The sequence below is a fragment of the Balaenoptera ricei genome, chromosome X (genome assembly GCF_028023285.1).
Source record: "Balaenoptera ricei isolate mBalRic1 chromosome X, mBalRic1.hap2, whole genome shotgun sequence".
Classification (NCBI taxonomy): Eukaryota; Metazoa; Chordata; class Mammalia; order Artiodactyla; family Balaenopteridae; genus Balaenoptera; species Balaenoptera ricei.
Window position 1 is genome coordinate 3,459,484 of NC_082660.1, and position 21,904 is coordinate 3,481,387.

Consider the following 21,904-nt stretch of genomic DNA (forward strand, 5'->3'; position numbering starts at 1 on the left):
CAATCACAAATACATCAGAACAGTATAGGTGTACTGAAGAAGTTAAGAACCAAATATCTGGATCCTATTATTAAGAAAAGCTTTTTCTTTCTTGTCCTCCAAAAGAAAAATTTTTTTTTTATAAAGCAGTTGCTTTTCTGACATGAGTAGATTGGATGACTTGCAATGAATTGCTTAAACGTTGAGGGACAGTAAGAAGACAATACAAGGGTTTAAGGGAATAATCAAGCTTAATATACAGGTTCACATAATGAAAATGCTTATCCCTCTTTTGAAAGAGCATATTGTTTCCTTGGAAACATTAATGTTCGTATTCAACTACACTGAGGAGGCAAAACTTATTTTAATCATTTTAATTCTTAGTGTTTTTAAAATGTCTCCTAATTCACTCCAGTGTTGCCAGAATGTAAGACGTCGATGCCCAATTTATCTCAGTTTGCTAACCTGAGGAAACAAGTTTTACCTGCACTTTTCCTGTCTCAAGATTTTACAAACTGCAGTTCAGCATGAAAAGCAGTGCGAATGTAACTCTTAAGAATGCAGCCTTTCTGGATTTAAATTCATACAAAATGTAATTTTGGGAAAATACAGAAATAGATTATCTAGAAGTTGATTTAATGGAAGCTTATTTCTTACCCTTCAGATCATCTGAAGTTTAGCAGGAGTTTAAATTGTTCTTTCTCTCATTTACTTGTTTATTGCCCATCCCATTCAGACTCTTTCTTTTTTAGATCCTATTAACATTTCTACGTACACTTTGAACCAAGGGGTAGGAGCCAGTGAAATGGAAGGATCTAGTATGGATTTACATAATAGTCACTATCTTGAGGTTTGGGTGTAAATACCACTCCTCAGGGTTCTGTCATGTTTCATTGGATTCATTTTTCTTTCACTAAGTGAACAAATACTAAATCTGGCCTCTATTCCCAACCCTGTTCTAGGTGTTTGGGTCACGTCAGTAAACCAAACTGTCACAGACATCTAATCCTTGGGGGTTACATTCAAGGGGATATGGACAGAGGAAAGAAAACGAATAAAATAAACCATGGACAATGGTGAAAAAATTATCACTGTTATGGAAAAAAATAATCTGGTCTACCGTTGGATTCCATAACAATGGATTATCATACTTTTTTTGTAATTTCACTTTTAACATAAGGAAAATCTGTGAATTCTGACATATAATGATCAAAGATTATTAATACTTCTTATTTTAAAAATCTAAAATGTTTCCAGCTAGATTGGATATTTAATTTTAGAACTATTAGAACCAATTTTATTAAACATTTTATTAAAAAGGATTCTATTGAATGTTCATAATTAATTAATGATAAATTAGATTGGCACATTTATCATTCAATAATCAGAAATAATATAGAGTTAGAAAAAAAACAGTGCTATAGATTAAATGTGCCTCACCAAAATACATATGTTAAATCCTAATGCCAAAAGTGATGGTATTTGGAGGTGGAGCCTTTGGGAGGTGATGAGGTTGTGAGGGTGGAGCCCTCATAATGGGATTAGTGACCTTATACATACCTTATACCCCAGAGAGCTCTCTCACCCCTTCCGCCAGGTGAGGACACAGCAAGAAGACAGCCATCTGCGAACCAGATAGCGGTATCTCACCAGACAATGAAATCGTTGGTGCCTTGATATTGGACTTTCACCAGCCAGAACTGTGGAAAATAAATGTCTGTTGTTCATAAATCAGCCAATCTATGTATTCTGTTACAGCAGCCTGGATGAACAAAAACAAATGGTATGTTAAAACTGTATCTCACGCTTGAATTATTATAGAAAGCCAGAATGTAAGGAGCTGGCTAAGGAAATGCCGAGAGCCTTGGAGAGTGTGCTTTCAAACTTCAGTGTAAGAGAATCCCCCCAGGAATGCATTAAAGAGGCAGAGTCACAGGCTGTGTTCCAGATGTTCTATAGGGCCAAGATATATCCTTCCAGATGTTCTATAGGGCCAGGATATATCCTTCCAGATGTTCTATAGGGCCAGGATATATCCTTCCAGATGTTCTGTAGGGCCAGGATATATTCTTCCAGATGTTCTGTAGGGCCAGGATAAATCCTTCCAGATGTTCTATAGAGCCAGGATATATCCTTCCAGATGTTCTGTAGGGCCAGGATATATCCTTCCAGATGTTCTGTAGGGCCAGGATATATCCTTCCAGATGTTCTGTAGGGCCAGGATATATCCTTCCAGATGTTCTGTAGGGCCAGGATATATCCTTCCAGATGTTCTGTAGGGCCAGGATATATCCTTCCAGATGTTCTGTAGGGCCAGGGTATATCCTTCCAGATGTTCTGTAGGGCCAGGATATATCCTTCCAGATGTTCTGTAGGGCCAGGATATATCCTTCCAGATGTTCTATAGGGCCAAGATAAATCCTTCCAGATGTTCTATAGAGCCTGGATATATCCTTCCAGATGTTCTATAGGGCCAGGATATATCCTTCCAGATGTTCTATAGGGCCAAGATAAATCCTTCCAGATGTTCTATAGAGCCTGGATATATCCTTCCAGATGTTCTATAGGGCCAGGATATATCCTTCCAGATGTTCTATAGGGCCAGGATATATCCTTCCAGATGTTCTGTAGGGCCAGGGTATATCCTTCCAGATGTTCTATAGGGCCAGGATATATCCCTCCAGATGTTCTATAGGGCCGGGATATATCCTATATCACCCAGAAGGGAAGAGAAAGTCAACAGTGGATCCCTTCAAACCTCACACTCTGTATCTGCTCTGCGGAGCTCAGCTGGCCTTGCTGCCTGCCACACATCCGTGCCCACATCTGCTTTCAAACAGAGGTTTGAGTTGTGACTGGATCCTGCCCACACTTAGACCCAGTGGTTCTCACAGGGGGCTCCCCACCCGCCAGCTCCCACTGTGTGCATTTGAGCAAAGGCTCTCCATGTGCACAACCTCTCTCTCTGATGCTCGATTCAGACTGGGTATGTGGCTACAGCTGGGTCGTGCCCGTAAATTCCAGGATATCTGAGGGAACGTTAGAACGTGAAGGTCTCTTTGCACTGGAGTTGCAGAATTGAAAGGGTGGTCATGATGCCACGTGCACAGAAGAAGGACCTGCCTAAAATAAAGCCTACGTGGGCGGGGAGCACCAGGCGATGGAGAGTTAAGTACACGGTATGGGAGCCATTGGACGGAGCCACGGCTGAATCCAGGGAATTTGTTATACATTTCAGATTGGGGAAGATTCATTCTCTCTCTTTCTTTTTCTCTCTCTCTCTCGTCTCTGTCTTTCTCTCTCTCAAAGTTGAATTTACTTGCCTTCAAAACAATCCTGACCAATCCTGATTCTGCCATTGCTATCGAGTTATTGGGAATAATTCAGTGAATGTTTAAATACTTGATAGCAGACAGTCCCTGAGCGCATAGTATTCACAAAAAAAGGATGATATCATCTCTGCCTGTCATCCACCTGAGGATGGAGCTAGCACGCAAATCAATCTCACACCGGGGGATGAAACGGTGCTAATATGAAGAAAAGCCTGTGGTGTGAGCGAGGAGATGGCGGTGAGCCCCTCTGCTTCAAGGAAATGTAATTAAGTACATTTCACTATTTCCATGCCAACACTGGGAAATTATTTAGCTCAACACGACGCCAAGTCCTTGAAATAATATTCTTTCCCTGGTAATGTTATTTTGGAAAAGAAAGTGAGATTTTTAGTTTTTTTTTTTTTTTTTTTTTTTTTGTGGTAGAGATTTTTAGTTATTTTTAAAGGTAAAGATTACAGGAAAATATTACAGGTTCATTTATATATATATATTTTTTTATATATGTGTATATGTATATTACACTCTGTAATACTTATTTTGAGGCCATTTATTTTAACGGACATACATGAACTTCATGAAACACAGGATGGACAGTCCCTACATAACTAAACATAACAGGAAATTTCTGCAGGGATTCAACTTCTTGCATTGCAGAATAAATATTTCATCCTTGATGCACAGTATACGTAGGCAGTTTTACTTAAATAGTACCCATTGCCAGGATAATAGAACAACAGGTCCTTACAGATTTCCTGGTAGGTGTGTGTCACTGTGTAACAGAGTGATTACTGCCTGCTTGCAGAAAAAATAGCTACTGCTATTGTGTGACAAAACCCTTTGGTCAACTAAACCGTGTCTTTCTTCCCCTTGTACAGATCATGGTGAATGCCTTGGGGTACAAACACATTCAACAATAGTACGTCTTTTGTGTGTCCGTACATGGTAAAGAAGCAAAAATTGCTACTACGTCTAAGAAGGAAACATCCCTTCAGAGGATGGGACGTGTAAAAGCCTTTTCTCACCTGAACCTTGTGAATGGGCACTGGTGAGAATGCTGCCGGTGCCAAGAGGTTCACCCCTGGAGTTCCTTCTCAGCTTAGGTGCCCCTCTACTGTCAGTGAACAAGCATGACCACTCGGTGGCTAAGCTACGAGCCTGCCTGCAAATAGCAGACAGTATAGACATATTGGTTCTGTCCACAGCTGGTTAAAAAAAGCAGGTGTGCCAGTGACAGAGTCAGTGTCAGCCATCCAGAGAGAGTTAGGAAGCAAAGTCCCAACTTTCAGCTCTGAAGTCTACCCTGTAACATTTACTGGACACTATTGACAACATCTGTTTCCATGTCATCTATTCGTCAAGGACCGGCACATGCCACCATCTTAGATGAGCCAGGAGCAGGCAATGTGGAGTATTTTATTCCTCTCCTCTCTTCCCTCCCTCCCTCCCCTCCTATCTCTTCCTCCTTCCTGCCTTCCTTCCTCCTTCCTTCCCTCCCTCCTTTCCTTCTTTATTTCTGACAGTGAGCTCACTGAATTGAACTGTCCAGCAGCTGATAGCAGAAGATCTAAAATCACTGTTAGATTACATCAAAATAGGGGTTGGAGACACAGAAATGGCTCATCTGGGGAGCTGCAGAGAATAAAACAAACATAGAATTTTTTGGTGTTAACATGATGCCAAAATATTACAGCAAGAACGAAAACCACTCTTGTAATGGATCTTGCTATGTCTTTTTGGTCTGCTACGTTTTAATTTCATGTGCTAGTGGATTTTATTTTCTTTATTAAAACAGATCTAGGATTTGCTTTACAGCATTTCATGAAAATTAATGTAAGAGCAAACATTTGCATGCATTAATCTGGTTGCTTTAAATATGTTAAATCATTTAATTTTAATTGGAAGTTAAAACTGAAAAATTTATACTTCTTAACTCATTTACACATAACTATAAAAACTCATGACATTTTTTCATTTATGACATATTGTTATGGAAATAATGACATTTTCTAAATTAAGAAAAAGTAGTAATAATATTGATATTGTAGTTCATTTTGCAAATCTCTGTAATGTCTGTCTTAATTGAAGGCAGTTAGATTCTCACATCTGCTTCTGTGTTCAATCTATTGTAATGTCACATGGAACACAGCTTCTGGAAAACTCCAGTGATGGAATCAGGTTGCAAAAGAAAAATAACATCTTTGTATAATTAAGAAAATAGAACTGAACAGACAGCTGTCCTAGAAGTATCTGCAGGTGACCCAGGTCTCCCCAGAGCAAACAACTCACTTTGAGAATTACTGATCTACCTACCTATGTATCTGTGTATCTATCTGTGTAACTATGTATCTATCTATCCATCATCTATCTATCTATCTATCTATCTATCTATCATCTATCTATCTATCTATCTGTCTACAAAATCTAGCTAGCTATCCATCTATCCTTCTGTTTACCCATCTATCTGTTCACTCATCCATCTACCTACATATTGATCTACCTACCTAGATCTATGTAGTTATTCAACTATCTATCCAAATCTAATGACCTATCAATCTGTCCATCTGTCTATCTACAAATCCAGCAATCTAGCCATCCATCCATCCATCCATCTACCTGCATACTGATCTACCTATGTAGATCTATGTAGTTATCTAAGCATCTATCATTACTTTTATATTTACATTTATGTTTATATTTAAATGTGTATTGACCCTAAAATTGAAAGGAACTTTTAGAAAATGAAATTCCAAAGGAATAATATAGAAAACCAATATTAAACACATGGGCATAATGATGCCTTTTATCACCAGAGTATGTTCTCAGAATTCTCTCTTCACCCTTATACATTTCTCTTGTAATCAGGAAGTTTCTACAAAAGGTGGTGAGGAGATTTTCCTCATTTATCTCGACACTATTTTGGACTTTTCTCTGAACATTCTGCTTACTTATAATGGGACAGCCTGTCTCTTCAGTGTAGACATGTCAAGTAAACAGTTCCATGTGCACATTAACCAGTCTAATTCTGAGCCCAGGAAAAAATGAGCATTGTGAATATATTCCAGATTTGTCTCCCTCAAAGTATGCATTTTAGATTTCTTCTGTTATTTGCTCCTTCATTCTTTTGCCCCTAATTGTTCAGGCCACTGTATTTTCCTTATAAATTTGGAGGAATTTCTTATATATCTAGGTATTATTTCCTTGGCTGTGAGATTAAACATAGTGAAAATGTTACACCCATTGATCAACACTTTTAAAAATATTTACCCATATTAATCCTATATTTTGATGGTAAAAATACTCACCAATTTTCTTATCCAATACTTTGCATTAAAAAAAAATGCTCTACAACCCTAAACCAGTTAGATATTTTCCTGTATTTTCTTCTATTAATGTATAACCTTTACGTTTCACATGTAGGTTTATCCATCTACAATCCGACTTTGAATATGGATCCAGAGAAAGGTGCACTGTTATTTCTTGCATAGAGCTAGTTTTCAGCGCCATATACGGAATGCTCTGTCATTTTTCATTGATCCATGACACCAACTGAACTGTATATTAAGTTTCCAAACGGTCATAGTTCTGCCAATTTCTAGACTACTCTGTTAGTCTATTTCCAATCCTTGGACCATCAACAAATTGTTTTTAATACTATACACGGCTTTGCAAATATTTACCTGGTAAGACAGCTCTGTTCATCCTTACTTTTCAGCTTTGACTTAGCTATGTTGTTTTTTCTATTCTCCATATAAACTTTCGGGTATGTTAATGGAGCTTCTAAAGAACCAATGGGAATTTTGACTGGCATTTCTCTGATAGCATGATTAAATCTGGAGGAGAATTTATATTATTATATTTGTCATGCTTTCCGAGATCTGGATGATCATTTGTATTAGTTTGTTTTCCTTTGTTGAACTGTATGTGTTTAGATAAGTTAATTCTCAGATTTTTAATACTTTTTAATTGATATTGCAATAAATATAATTTGCATTATACTTAGCACTTCATTATTGAGGCGCAGAAAAACACTATAAAATTTTTAAAGTTGATTTTGTAAATTAATCTTTTGTGTAGTATTCTTGCTGGGTTCTCATTAAATTTGAGTCGTATAGATACAGTATAATTTTTTGTCTTGTAGGAGATCACATCTTCTCTAATGGCAATTTTAACTCTTCCCTGACAATCTTTACTCAGCTAGTTTATTTTTCTTTCTTTCTACTATTTACTAGGATTGGTAATATTATAATATACAGTAATAATTTTATATATGTGTGTATGGTAAAATAAGAATAGATGTGAAATATGTATGATGAATTACATATATATAAAACCCTCATAGAGTGAATGCTCGTAACCATAAAAGCTATACTCATGCATATTTATGCCTCCATATGAACAAACCAGATCAGAATATAATTAATAATAATATGTAGGTAATCATATTTTGATAGGCCTTGACACTCAAAAGTGAAATATCAGGAGTCAAATATTATCTTTATTATCATAAAGATATATTTTTGTTATTATAAAGAAAATAACTGATTCATATAACTACATAAAAACCAATTTAAACATGTCTCAATGTCAAAAGACCCCAAATTAAACACAATACCAAATATGACACCCTAATAAGTGTTGGGAATTTTTTCTGTTAAGGGCCAGGTGGTACATATTTTAGAATTTGGGGGCCACGTGTTTTCTTTAGCAACCAAACTCTGTGGTTATAGCTTATAAACAATGGGAAGAGTGGTGTTCCAATGAAACTGTTTTTACAAAAAAATGGGCCATAGTTACCCGCCCTTCACATAGAATAAAATGCTTGTAATAAATACAGTGAATATTCTGGGAAAATTTACAAGTGGGTCCACTATAAAAATTGCCAGAGGATATGATTGAAGTATATATGCATGTTCTTTGTACATGAATATTCTGTTCTTTGATAGACTAAATTCTATTTATTTTATTCACAGGAATAACGAATTCACAGAACAATATTCATTTTCGTTTCCCAGTATTTGGGGTGACTGTTAGGAAACATGCACCTAGAACTCTTATGACACACACTCATTTATTTTCCCCCTTTTCCTGCCCTTTGCTTTTGGTTAGTGTTTAATTACCCTGATATGATCTGCCTAGGTTACCAAAAGCTAACCTGTTTAGTTTAGAGGGGTAATTTCAGCATTGACATCAGAAAATCAGCGTCTCTATCATGGAAGCAGATTCAGCTTTTAATTGGTGTGCAGGCCCCAATGTGTAGGGTGAATGGAACTTCTTCTTTTATGGAGGCCAAGCTGAGGGGACTTCCATCCAAGATTTGCTACAAATTACAGGTGAGATGAAGGACCTGGGATTCAGACGAGCTCCTCGGAAGCCGACTCTGGCCTGGATCGCCACAGTCATGGAGTTTTGTAGGTTGGGTCTTTGCTACAACATTTCTTTTCCTCCACTTTCCTTTCTTTGACCTAAATTTTTGTTAACATGGTGAATCTGGCATTTGGTTACTACAAAATGAACATGTGAAGTGATAGTTTTACATGATCGTGAAGGAAGTGTTTTGTGATATCCCCTATATAAACCTGAATTCTGAACCATTCAGCCGCTGGCTGATGCCACAGCATTGGCCTGTGCTGTTTCTCTGTATATAGGGAGGGTCTCCCTGTAATGTAAGCAGAGAGATTCCCATTACAAGAAATCATGAGTGGGGCTTCCCTCCTGGTGGCGCAGTGGTTGAGAGTCCGCCTGCCAATGCAGGGGACACGGGTTCGAGCCCTGGTCCGGGAAGATCCCACATGCCGCGGAGCAACTGGGCCCGTGAGCCACAACTGCTGAGCCTGCGCGTCTGGAGCCTGTGCTCCGCAACGGGAGAGGCCGCGATAGTGAGAGGCCCGCGCACCGCGATGAAGAGTGGCCCCCACTTGCCACAACTAGAGAAAGCCCTTGCACAGAGACGAAGACCCAACACAGCCAAAAATAAATTAATTAATTAATTAATTAAAAAAAAGAAATCATGAGAGAAGAGAAACCAGCACTTAGGTGACAGATACTGTCAAACTCCTTTTCCCTCCAGACTCTAATCTGGTCTTTTAATATATATTTCACCAGACTGGTGGGAGGTTAATCATATTTTCTTTGTTCTCTTTTAGAATAAAGTTAGGAAAACAAAGGAAGAGAAAAAGAAAAAAAAAAAGAATCAGAAGGTCTATCGTTATTATCAGGAGGTCAGATACTGAGAAATGCAGGCAGCTGTACAGTTCCTTTTTTAAAGCTACAAGTATAGTAATTACTTCCAATCATTAATCAAATGGCATGATAGTAATTAGCATGATGTGAAAACTCAATCCTTCCATTTAACATTTATTTACTTTGCTTTTGGTGGTGTATGATTTAATTCTAACACGCTGCACTCTGCTTATTACAGAAGCCAGTGTTTACCCCAAACTGTTATTTTCACAGAGACAGAAATGTCGCTCCACTCTGCAAACTGATTTTTTTTTTTTAAAGTCTCTTCCTATCCTGTATTGAGATACAGCCATGTGACTCAGATCTGTTTTTTTAAACATTTTTTAAAAAAATTATTTATTTATTTATGGCTGTTTTGGGTCTTCGTTTCTGTGCGAGGGCTTTCTCTAGTTGTGGCAAGTGGGGGCCACTCTTCATCGCGGTGCGCAGGCCTCACCATCGCGGCCTCTCTTGTTGCGGAGCACAGGCTCCAGACGCGCAGGCTCAGTAGTTGTGGCTCACGGGCCCAGCTGCTCCGCGGCATGTGGGATCTTCCCAGACCAGGGCTCGAACCCGTGTCCCCTGCATTGGCAGGCAGATTCTCAACCACTGCGCCACCAGGGAAGCCCCTGCAAACTGATTTTTAATGAGGAAAATCTAAAGAGACCAGAGGGAAGGAAGAGAGGAAGGAAGGAAGGAAGGAAGGAAGGGAGGAAGGGAGGAAGGGAGGAAGGAGGGAAGGAGGGAAGGGAGGAAGGAGGGAGGGAGGGAAAAATAGATAAGGTTTCAATTTGTTTTTAGAAGAAAACAAATAGAAAAAAACAAAACAAAACTTCACCAAGGAGATTAGAAAAAAATCCAAGAAAGTAGAAATGTAAAAAGTGAGCGGAATGGGAAACTCAAGATTTCTCTTCCCCTATGTACCGTATTTATTTTCATGATTTGCATCTCGTTTATAACCCGAAGGTTGTGATTTGCACATTTCACAGGACTTTGTCAGAGTATTTAGCGTTTATGTAGCACTGTAGTGCTTATATCACCTACAAAGAGGCACTTCTGCAATTTTGGACACACATACCTCATAAAGAGTAGCTTGAGCTGTTATCCCCAAAGATAGCTGTGAATCGTAGCAGGGCAAGAGGGTCAGATGTGCGATGGTGGTCACTTACAGACATTATGTGATTCTTTTTTTTTTTTTTTTTTTCTGGCTGCTTTGGGTCTTCATTGCTGCGTGCAGGCTTTCTGTAGTTGTGGTGAGCGGGGGCTACTCTAGTGATGGATCTAGAAATAGTTTTACGCCCAGATGAAGAGCTGTAGCAAACTTTCTACCCTGATTTTCTTTCCAAGTCATAAACTTGTATGTAAATATAAAATGGCACATTGGATTATTTTTTAAAACAGTGTGAGATGAAGAACATTGGCAAGACTTAAAAACTATCAAAATTTGATGGAAAGAATTTACTAGTTAGAATTCTACCAGACTAAAAAAGTGGTTCCAGTCGCTGTTTCAAAAAAAAATTACCCAGAGAAGTTTATTCTTCCTGAAAGGGTTTGATACAGTAGAATATAAGGCAGGTAAAATTCATTTGTGGATAGAAACTGTCTGAAATATTTTACTTTAAAAAAATATCATCCAACTATTTAGACCAATCAACCTATTAAGACTGTATCTAGTTATAGTAACTATTTTTTTCTCCTTTGTATCAGAGATAAAGAAGACGTGTTAAAAACATCATATAACAATATAAATATAATGAGATTGCTTTCTTCCTTAATAATAACTGCTGTTTGGAGTAATTTTTGCCAAAGAAAGCCTAGCTACTAGATTCATGGTCATTACTACATAATTTAAAAAAATAATAAATTTTTATGGATAAGGAATGGTTAAAAAAGATGTGATATATATACACAGTGGAATATTACTCAGCTACAAGAAAGAATGAAATTTTCCCATTGGCAACAACATGGACGAACTTGGAGGGTATCAGGCTGAGTGAAATAAGTCAGACAGAGAAAGACAAATACTCTATGATATCACTTACATGTGGAATCTAAAAAATAATACAAACTAGTGAATATAACGAAGAAGAAACAGACTCACAGAGATAGAGAACAAACTAGTGGTTCCCAGTGGGGAGAGGGGAGAGGGAACGGGCAAGATGGAATAGGGGATTAAAAGGCACAAACTATTATGTATAAAATAAGCTACAAGGATATATTGTACAACACAGGAAATGTAGCCAACATTTTATAATAACTACAAACTGAGTATAACCTATAAAAACATTGAACCACTATGTTGTACTCCTGAAACTTATATAATATTGTACATAAACTCTAATTCAATAAAAAGATGAAAAGTCATAATAATTTGTTCACTTCATTCTACCAGCAGGGTTGGATCCCTGAAGAAGATATATGTTGGATATCTAGTCTGTCCACTAAGGTGCAGAGATCTTTTATAGAGAAGTTTTATAAACTTTTCAAGAAGCTGCATGATGTTCAGAGACAGAAAACGTATGTGCTAATTCTCCCTCACGAGAATATTTCTAATTCGTTGACACTAAAGCTGTTATTAAGTAGGACGACCCTGCTGGCTTCCTCTGCAGAGGGAGAATTCACATAGACTGAGAGTGTTTAAAACAAACAGCAAAGAACCAACACACACTTTGTTCTTTCCAGGGATGCAGGATGGAGTCGGGGAGATGAGGGAAGATGTTCAATGCCTTCAAAATCAATAGCATGAGGGAGACTGTGGGTTTTCTCAGCCCTCAATCCTCCTTTGGTTCCAGGATAAACTGAGAGGAGGGCTTCCATCCCTCTCTTCTACCCATTCATCACTCAACACCATCGGGAGCCAAAGAGACACCTGCTGAAGTAGATGACAGTGGCCAGGGCTTGGGGACGATGGGGTATTTGGTTTCCCTTTGATGGAGTGCGTGTGTGTGTGTCTGTGTGTCTGTGTGTGTGTTCATGGGCACCATCTCCTGCTGTTTGTGGGAAAAACATGACAAGGCTGAGATTGGATGCAGGCCATAGGGGATCAGTTGAAGCAAGCCTTTGTGTTTGTTTATATCTCAGCTCACTGCTCACGTCGGACCCAATACACACACCAGGGTAGGAAAGTTCATAGAACTTTGGTACCAAATTGACCATTTTCCAAATGGTCTTCAGTGCCATTGACATAAGTTATGAGGCGAACAAATCACAGCTGATTGAATGTTTTATTTTGTATAATTAACAACTCTAATTTTTCTACAATATGTCCAACAATCTAGGTTGCTTCAAAAACAGCAAGAGTGACAACACAATTATGGCCAATTGGCTCTTTCATCTTTTAAGGGTCAGTATGTAATGGCCATGTGCCACTTAATTTTAGTCGTCCTGAACAAATATCTTACAGAAAGGAGCTTTGCTGACCGAGTAATGAATTAGCTTAATTATTTGGGGTATTAAGGGTATATTGAGCGCTTTTGTCAACTAAAAAATTAGCTGTATGTGCGCTGGCCTTATAAAATGGATTTCTGCTTATATGGAATTAATTTAGACATTTAAATGCTTAGCAAAAGGTACTGGTTTATTGAATAAGCTAAAGTCAGACCACATTAAATAGGTCAGACAGTGGACATCTGTATACATTTGTGGAGAAAAATAAGTAATATCGAAAACATGATTTATTTTAAAACTTTATTTCTTAAAGTAGAAACTTATCCAATAGCAATCAGCAAGTAATTTGGCATATATTTGAATCAGAGCATAGCAAATAAAATTGATTAAATATGGTTTTGTCACTTGCTTAGTAATTTAAAGTGTATACTCTTCAATGATTCAATAAAGAGTAAATTTTAAAGTGAAAACTCAGGGGTTTTAAACATTCTTAAAAGAAGTAGTTTTAAGTTGCATTTGTTTATAATGTCTCTCGTATTTCTCAGCAGCTGTGCAAATCCCATTATTATAATTACTTATAGCAGACTTATTTTGTACAATCAGGATATAAAAATTATTGGCCTGCTCGTTCAGACTGAAGTATTTCAGGCATGATCCAACTAAAACTCATTAATCTTTGCCAAGCACCACTATTTTCCTCCAACTATAGGATATGGGTGGGGAATGAAACAACCTCTAAGGTAACTTCCGTTTCCAGAATTCCTGGTTCTGCTAAAGGACAGAGACATTCCTATGCTTTAGGAAATGGATTTTTCCAATACTGAGGTGACCTTGACTTAGATGTTAAAATGCAGTGAAGACAGTCATTGATGCATTCACTGTGTGAAAATGTGAATTGAAAGTACTTACTGAATCGAAACTAAACAACCTTAATGAATCAGAATTAAGTAAGGAGTATCCCTCGCAATGAAGTACATCGTCCTGTTTGTTCTTTTTCATCTGCCAGCCAGCTTTCCTCCTTCCATCCACCGTGGCAAGTCTGCACGACATGAGTTAGCAACCCCATCGACTCAGGATGGCACCTGCTAGGTCTGGGGCAAGTAAACAGAAGCTGCTCTAGGTACTCCTAGGAAGAAGGGTTTCCCTGCACTGAAACAGAAGCTTACACCCCTCACAAGGGAAGAGAGAAGCTCTTGATGAATAAAAACATGTGGAAAAACTAAATGAGATTCCAAAGGAAAACGTTCTAATAATCTGGACACAACCTAGCTTAGAAGGCACTGTGGCGAGACAGCTCTGTTTATCAGGGAGAATGATGTTGTTGAAAATCTCTAGGCGTGGTTGCCCAGCTGACATCCACGTTATTCTCTGCGTGGGTTTGCAAGGTAATCATAGGATCATAAATGATTGTTATTCTGAATGTGAAGGACAGATAAACAAAGAAGTTTGATAGAAGACAGAAGTGACAGAAGATCTATCACATTTAATTAAAAAGCAGAACGAAATGTAACCAGGGAGATTCTGAAGTCAGAGGAAGAAGTTTGATTCTCAACCCACGCTGGTTATGAAAAGATCTGTAAGTTATTTTTTTAAAAACATGTTTTGCTCCTAAATCACATTGCCTGTGGAATAATATGAACATTTCTGAATAGAACAGCTAATTTTCACGCATTAATTTTCCTTCCTTCCTCCCTTCCTTCCTTTTAAGAGAGCGTGTGTTCTCACTAGGATCAAATCTGTTTAAGAAATCTGGGTGGGAAAAGCTATAAATGGAATCACCCAACTGGGAAAAAACAACAAACAAACAAAAAACTATTGTCTAACAGCAAACTGACTTAGGAACATAACTCCACATAAAGAAATATCTGGGGACTGTGGGTGTCTGAGCTTAGTTGAATCTCTGAGCAAAAGTGAACTCCAAATATGGAAAGGTCAACCGTGGGGCTAGAAAAAATGATATAAATGTCTCTTTTTTGAACCACAAGGGCACATTTCAAAAACAGGCAGCTCCTTCACCAGAATGATAAATACATCTGAACATTGGCTTCAATGCCAGGAAAGTAAAGACAGTGATTTACTAATTTTCACTATCCTTGCTGTACTCAAACTTAATCACCTTTCTTCCACATTAAAAAAAAAAAAAATTCTTAGGGCCATCTCAGAATTTCAGTTCACTTTGGGAAAAGAGATTCTTATGTGTGAAGCTGCAAAGATATTAGTGCTGTAAATATGAGTGGTTCTTTAAGGTCCAGGGCCAAAACTGCTGGCAAAGCTCCCTCTGTCTTCTTGGACTCAAAAAAGCAAAGCTTTGATACCTGCACCCCAATGTTTATTGCTGCACGATTTACAATAGCCAAGACATGGAAACAACCTAAATGTCCATCAACAGATGAATGGATAAAGAAGATGTGGTACATGTATACAATGGAATATTACTCAGCCATAAAATGGAATGAAATAAAGCCATTTGCAGCAACATGGATGGACCTAGAAATGATCATGCTCAGTGAAGTCAGACAAAGACAAATACCATATGATATCACTTATGTGTGGAATCTAATGAACATAACAAACTAGTGAATATAAGAAAAAAGAAGCAGACTCAGAGATAGGGAACAAACTAGGTTGTACCAGAGGGGAGAGGGAAGCAGGGAGGGTCAACATAGGGGTAGGGGCATAAGAGGTACCAATTATTTGGTATAAGTAAGCTACAAGGATGTATTGTACAGCACAAGGAATAGAGCCAATATTTTATAACTATCCATGGAGTGTAATTTTGAAAAACTGTGCATCACTATGTTGTACACCTGGAACTTATATAATATTGTACAGCAACCATACTTCAATGTTTAAAATAAGTAAAAAATAAAAGATAAAAATAATAAAAATAACTAAAAATTTAAAATGAAAAAAAAATTGTTTTTAAAAGCAAATCTTTCATTGGAGGAGATCCACACGGCAGGAGGGAGCAGGGACAGTCCCTGCTGTCCCCAGGGTCTGACACCTTAATGGGCTGACAACGGGCTTGCCACCTGCTGCGAGCCAAGGAGACGTCTCTTCCATGAGGAACAAGATGATTCTTCCTTGCAATGTGAGCACTGATGACTCTTTTACGTTCCGAAAACTTTCTCTAAGCAGGTCTGGGAGAAATTGGTCAAGAGTCTAAGGTGGGCATTCTTCAAGGTCTGTGGTCTCACCGAGAAACGGTTTCGCTCGTAACAGAGACTGGTTTCCTTTGGGGCTGCGTCTTTGCTTGGGATTCTTCTGCCATGGGACGTGCCGAGTGCTGGCGATAAGACTGCATCTTGACTACTCAAGGCCGTTCGCAAGTCGTGGTGAATAAGAATGAAACAGGGAAGACGCGCTGAGGAAGGTGACTTGCATTACTCTTTACACAGCATCTCGGAAGCGAGACGCCCGGTGTGAGGGAAGCGGGAACACAGATGGCTAGAATGGCAATCTCTCCCCAAAGGCAAGTGGACGGGGGTCACGAGGGAGCCTTGGATGCCTAGGGGGTCCCGGCCGCATAGAGATGTCCTGCAACCGCAATTCACTTCCGGTGAACCAGGCTTGTCCGCACCTTAAACGTTCTCTGCGTGGATGACACAGACTTGTAGCCGAAGAACTCAAGCATTCCTAAAGGGAGTCCCTTTTCATTGCCTCAGTTCAGGGAGGACGACGAACACTGCTCTGATACGGTTGGGAAGTATTCCTAATGTAGTTGTAGGAATGGATGCTTTTGATTCGTGTTGTTTGTCAGACAGCCAGAACAAGCAATGCTGTATTCCTCTTCCCTCCCCAAAAGCAAAACCAAGCAAAAAATCATTGTTAGGAGGGCTTCGCTGGTGGCGGAGGGTTAAGAACCTGCCTGCCAATGCAGGGGACACGGGTTCGAGCCCTGGTCCGGGAAGATCCCACATGCCGCGGAGCAACTAAGCCCGTGCGCCACAACTACTGAGCCTGTGCTCTAGAGCCCGTGAACCACAACTACTGAGCCCACGACCACAACTACTGAAGCCCATGCGCCTAGAGCCCGTGCTCCACAACAAGAGAAGCCACAGCAACGAGAAGCCCGCGCACCGCAATGAAGAGCAGTCCCCACTCGCCACAACTAGAGAAAGCCCGTGCGCAGCAACAAAGACCCAACACAGCCAAAAATAAGTAAATAAATAAATAAAATGAAAAAAAACTTTTTAAAAATCGTTGTTAGGAAACTTTGGACATGTGGCCTTTTCCATGCAAAAACCACCTAAATATCATATAATATCATTTGTACGTGGAATCTAAAAAAAAAAAAAATTTACGCAAATGAACCTATTTACAAAAGAGAAACTGGCTCACAGGCATAGAAAACAAACTTATGGTTACCAAAGGGGAAAGGTGGCGGGGAGGCATAAATTAGGTATTTGGGATTAACATACACACAGTACTATATATAAAATAGATAACCAACAAGGACCTACTGCATAGCACAGGGAACTCTACTCAATATTCTGTAATAACCTATAAGGGAAAAGAATCTGAAAAAGAATAGATACATGTATATGTATAAGCAAATCACTATGCTGTACCCCTGAAACTAACACAACATTGTAAATCAACTATATTCCAATATAAAATAAAAACTTTTAAAGTAATAATAATAAAATAAAAATTGTAAAAGTAAATAGATAAAAAGTCAAACAAACCAAAAAGCCCATCTCCTCCTTCATGATAGATCATATGCATTTTATTTTAAACCTGAATAGAGAGAGTCATATCTCAAAAATATGGTAAAAGATACCCAGGTAAAACTTAGTTCTGTGTGCCTACCCTTCACTACTCACACAGAACACTTCACTTCTAGACACTTCTGGTCACCAAATGTGTGTGGGGGTGGGTTTCTCCCACTAAGCAGTTCTCCACCACGGCAGCTGGGTGTCCTGTAGTTCAAGGATGACGCTAGCCAGGGTTGGTGCAGAACCCACCGGTGACGGGCTCGGTCCCACAAGACAGCCATCACCAGAGGCCAAATGCAAGACCCAGGTTGTTACCTGTGCTTCTGGCCGACCAGCTATAAATCGGAGTTCCCACCACTCCCTGCTTGGGTTTGATCATTTGCTAGAACAGCCTGCAGAACTCAGGGAAACAGTTGCTTAGGTTTACAAGTTTATTGCACAATAAGGGGTATCATAAAGGATCCAGATGAACAGCCAGAGGAAGGGGTACACAGGGTGAGGTCAGGAAGTGTCCCGAGTACAGGAGCTTCTGTCCGCGAGGAGCTGGGGTGCACCACCCCCCCGACGTGTGGACCTGCTCCCCAACCTGGAAGCTCTCTGAACCCCTTACTATCGGGATTTTTGTGAAGGCTTCACCAGGTTTTGAGTCAACACTCAGCCTCCAGCCCCTCCACCCTCTCTGGAGGTGGGGAGTTCCAAGCTTCTAATCTGGCCGTGGTCTTTCTGGTGACCAGACCCCACCCAGGGGCCCACTGAGAGGCACCTCAATAGAACAAAAGACGCTTCTATCACCCAGGAAATTCCAAGGGATTTAGGAGGCTTGAGTCTGGGAAGGGAGCAAAAACCAAATATTAGAACAAAAGATGCTCCTAAGATATGACATAAATGAACTTATCTACGACACAGAAACAGACTCACAAGCATAGAGAACAGACTTGTGGTTGCCAAGGCGGGGGGTGGCAGGGGGCAGGGATGGATTGGGAGTTGGGATTAGCAGTTGCACACTATTATATATATAGGATGGATAAACAACAAGGTCCTACTGTAGAGCACAGGGAACTATATTCAATATCCTGTGATAAACCATAACGGAGGGGAATATAAAAAGAAAGCATGTTTCTATGTGTATAACTGGGTCACTTTGCTGTACAGCAGAGATTGGCATAACATTGTGAATCAACTATCCTACAATTAAAAAAAAAATAAAAGACGCTCCTAGGAGCTTGTGCCAGGAAACCTGGGGTGAGACCAATAAACTGTTTTCTATTATTTCACATGAGATATCTGAAGTCTTCTAAACTTTTTTTATACTCACTTAAGATTTTAAAATCCAGATAGAATAGTAATACCTTCAACACTCCCATTCAACTATGACACTAACCACAGTTCGTGCATAACTAACTCATCATTCTCTTCCCAGGTTAAATAATAGCATTATGGACACGTAGTTTTCAAGTCACCAGAAGTTCCTACATTCTTATTTGCAACAGCGCAAAGAACGCCTCTCTCTCTTAGATTGTCGTTTCATTCACCCTAGAATCATATTTGAGGGAAAATCCTAAGGCTGCCTGTAAATATTCCAAAGCAATTTGTAAGAAGTTACTAAGTCAGGGAAGCATCTCTCATCACCAATACAATAGCAGCAAAACTCTCCCTACTGCTTAATTGACTCGTCTCCTAACCAAGTCAATATTGTCAAACCAATTATGCATAAACACATAGATTGAAAAAAAGTCATAGGCCATATTGCTGGGATATAACCAAAATTAGGTACATAATCTTCTAGGCTACCTCCAGATACCTAAATGATTAATGTTAGTCAACATTGCATGATATATAATCCAGAGCTGCCTGCCCACCACACACACACACACACACACACACACACTCATGATATTTATTAATACCTGCCACTTATATATATTTCAGGATTTAAAAAAAAAAATTCCTGCGTGCAAAGAGTCAGACAGCAATTGTGCTTTGGTCTATAAAATAAAAAATAGTCATTTTTAAAAGTCAATGAAAATATCAAATAATATTTTGGCGACACAAAGTGGAGTTTTGGCACAAGATAAAAGAGTAAACCGTTGAACAAAGACTGGAAATCGCAGACAGAAGAATGACTCATCATTTTTAAGAACAGCTGTATTCACTTTCCTGCAGCACCCAGGTAAATTAGAGGGCTCACGCATTTACATCAGGGATTCTCTGGCAACACTGTACACGTATTACTACTCTAATTCTAAAGTTCTCACAATCTGTGAGACTGTGTTGACTGGGAGTGTGTCTGTCTATAATGTACCAGTACACTGACCATTATTCCAGGCACTTGAGAGCCATAAATGGAAATGATCATGGCAAAAAGGGACTGGCTCGACACCAGGACGGGGCTCACACTTCATGAGTTAATCTAAGTGAAACACTGGCTTGGCAGTTCTCTTTACAGCTTTTCTGACTATCATATCTAACACTCAGATGACTAAAATTATCGGTCTCTGCAGCACGTATACCCCTCAGCTTTTCCAGCACGGATTCACATGGCCTCTCTTTAGCTGATTAGTGGGTGGAGACAACAATGAACAAAAACAAAACCATGAACCTCCCCCCTAGTATTCCTGATTCTTATACTCTCTCTGCAAAAGACAAAGAGCAAGAAAGTTAATGCAGACTGTTAAGACCAAGAAAAACCGTAGCAACACCATTTTGGATTGAACTGCTGTCACCCTCCTCCCAACAACAAAAAAATTCACGTGTTGAACCCCTAACTCCCAAGACCTCAGAATAGGACTGTATTTGCAGATGGGGGTCTTTAAAAAGGTGATAAAGGTAAGATGAAGTCATTAGGGTGGGTCCTGATCCCATAGGAGTGGGGTCCTTATAAGAAGAGGAGATTAGGACCCAGACACACACAGAGGGACGACCACGGGAGGACACAGGGAGGAGACGGCTGTCTACACGCCCAGGAGAGAGGCCTCAGGAGGAACCAGCCCTGCCCACACCTGGATCTCAGATTCCATTCTCCAGGACTGGGAGAAATAAAGTCTGCTGTTTAAGCCACCCTGTGTGTGGTGTTTTGTTATTGCAGCCCAAGGGCACTAATACACACACTATGAAGGAAAGCATTACTTTTATAACCATTTACAGTCAGTTCTCATTATTCATGGTTGTGATGCTCTATAAAGTTGCCCCAAATTAGTGAATACTGGACCACTGGTTCCAGGGGAACTCCAGGGTTAGGTTCCTGTGAACTTCTGGTCACCACATTTTCATCAACGAGTACACAACCTTGTTTTACACGTGTTTCTGTTTAAAGACACCTCAGTGAATCGGTATTGTTGATTCGACCACACCGAACTCACAGCCTATAACTCACACCTGAACAAAGCTTCTCTCTCACGCACGTATTTTTTTCTGTGAAGCACATCACAGACTTCTTGTGCTTAAGACACTAGACAGCACCTCAGCCCTACGGTGGGGAGGGGCACGTTGTAAACAGGAAAATCACCACTTAAAAGCACAGGAACAGGAAATGTATGGCATTCAACAGACCACGAAAAGAACACTTTATAGGAAGAGGATTGACATGAGAAGGCAGAGTAACTTTGTTCTGCATCACTTGGAAACTTGCATGACAAGTGACAAATTTCTCCCCACTCAGCGAATGCCTAAGAATGACCTCAAAAGTGCAAGTATTGATTTCAGGTTACAGATAAATTTTAGCGAGCTGGTGAGTTTGCAAATATGGATTCAGCAAATAATAAGGATTGAGCATAGATAGGTATAAATACAGAGGATGGATGGATGGATAGATATGATAGATGATACACAGATGATATAGTTAGATAGATAGGTATAAACACAGAGGATGGATGGACAGATAGATAGATGGATAGATAGATGGATATAAATAGAGAGGATGGATGGATAGATAGGTAGATAGATATATAGATGATAGATGATACATAGATGATAAAGATAGAGAGATAGAGATAGATGATAAATAAATGGTAGATAGATGATAATCATGATAGATATACATATATAAAGAGTACACAGAGAAAATATATGTATAGAGGATACAGATCTATGTCTATATCTATCTGTATCTACATGTCTATACTATAACTATAGCTATAGCTAAAATCTATCTCCATTGTTAAATAATTCTGAGGCCCAATGATTAAAAACTGTGATACTAGATATTTAGCTCTCTCTGAATATGGGAAATCACAACATTGAAACTTTTGATTTCCATTTTTACCAAAATTA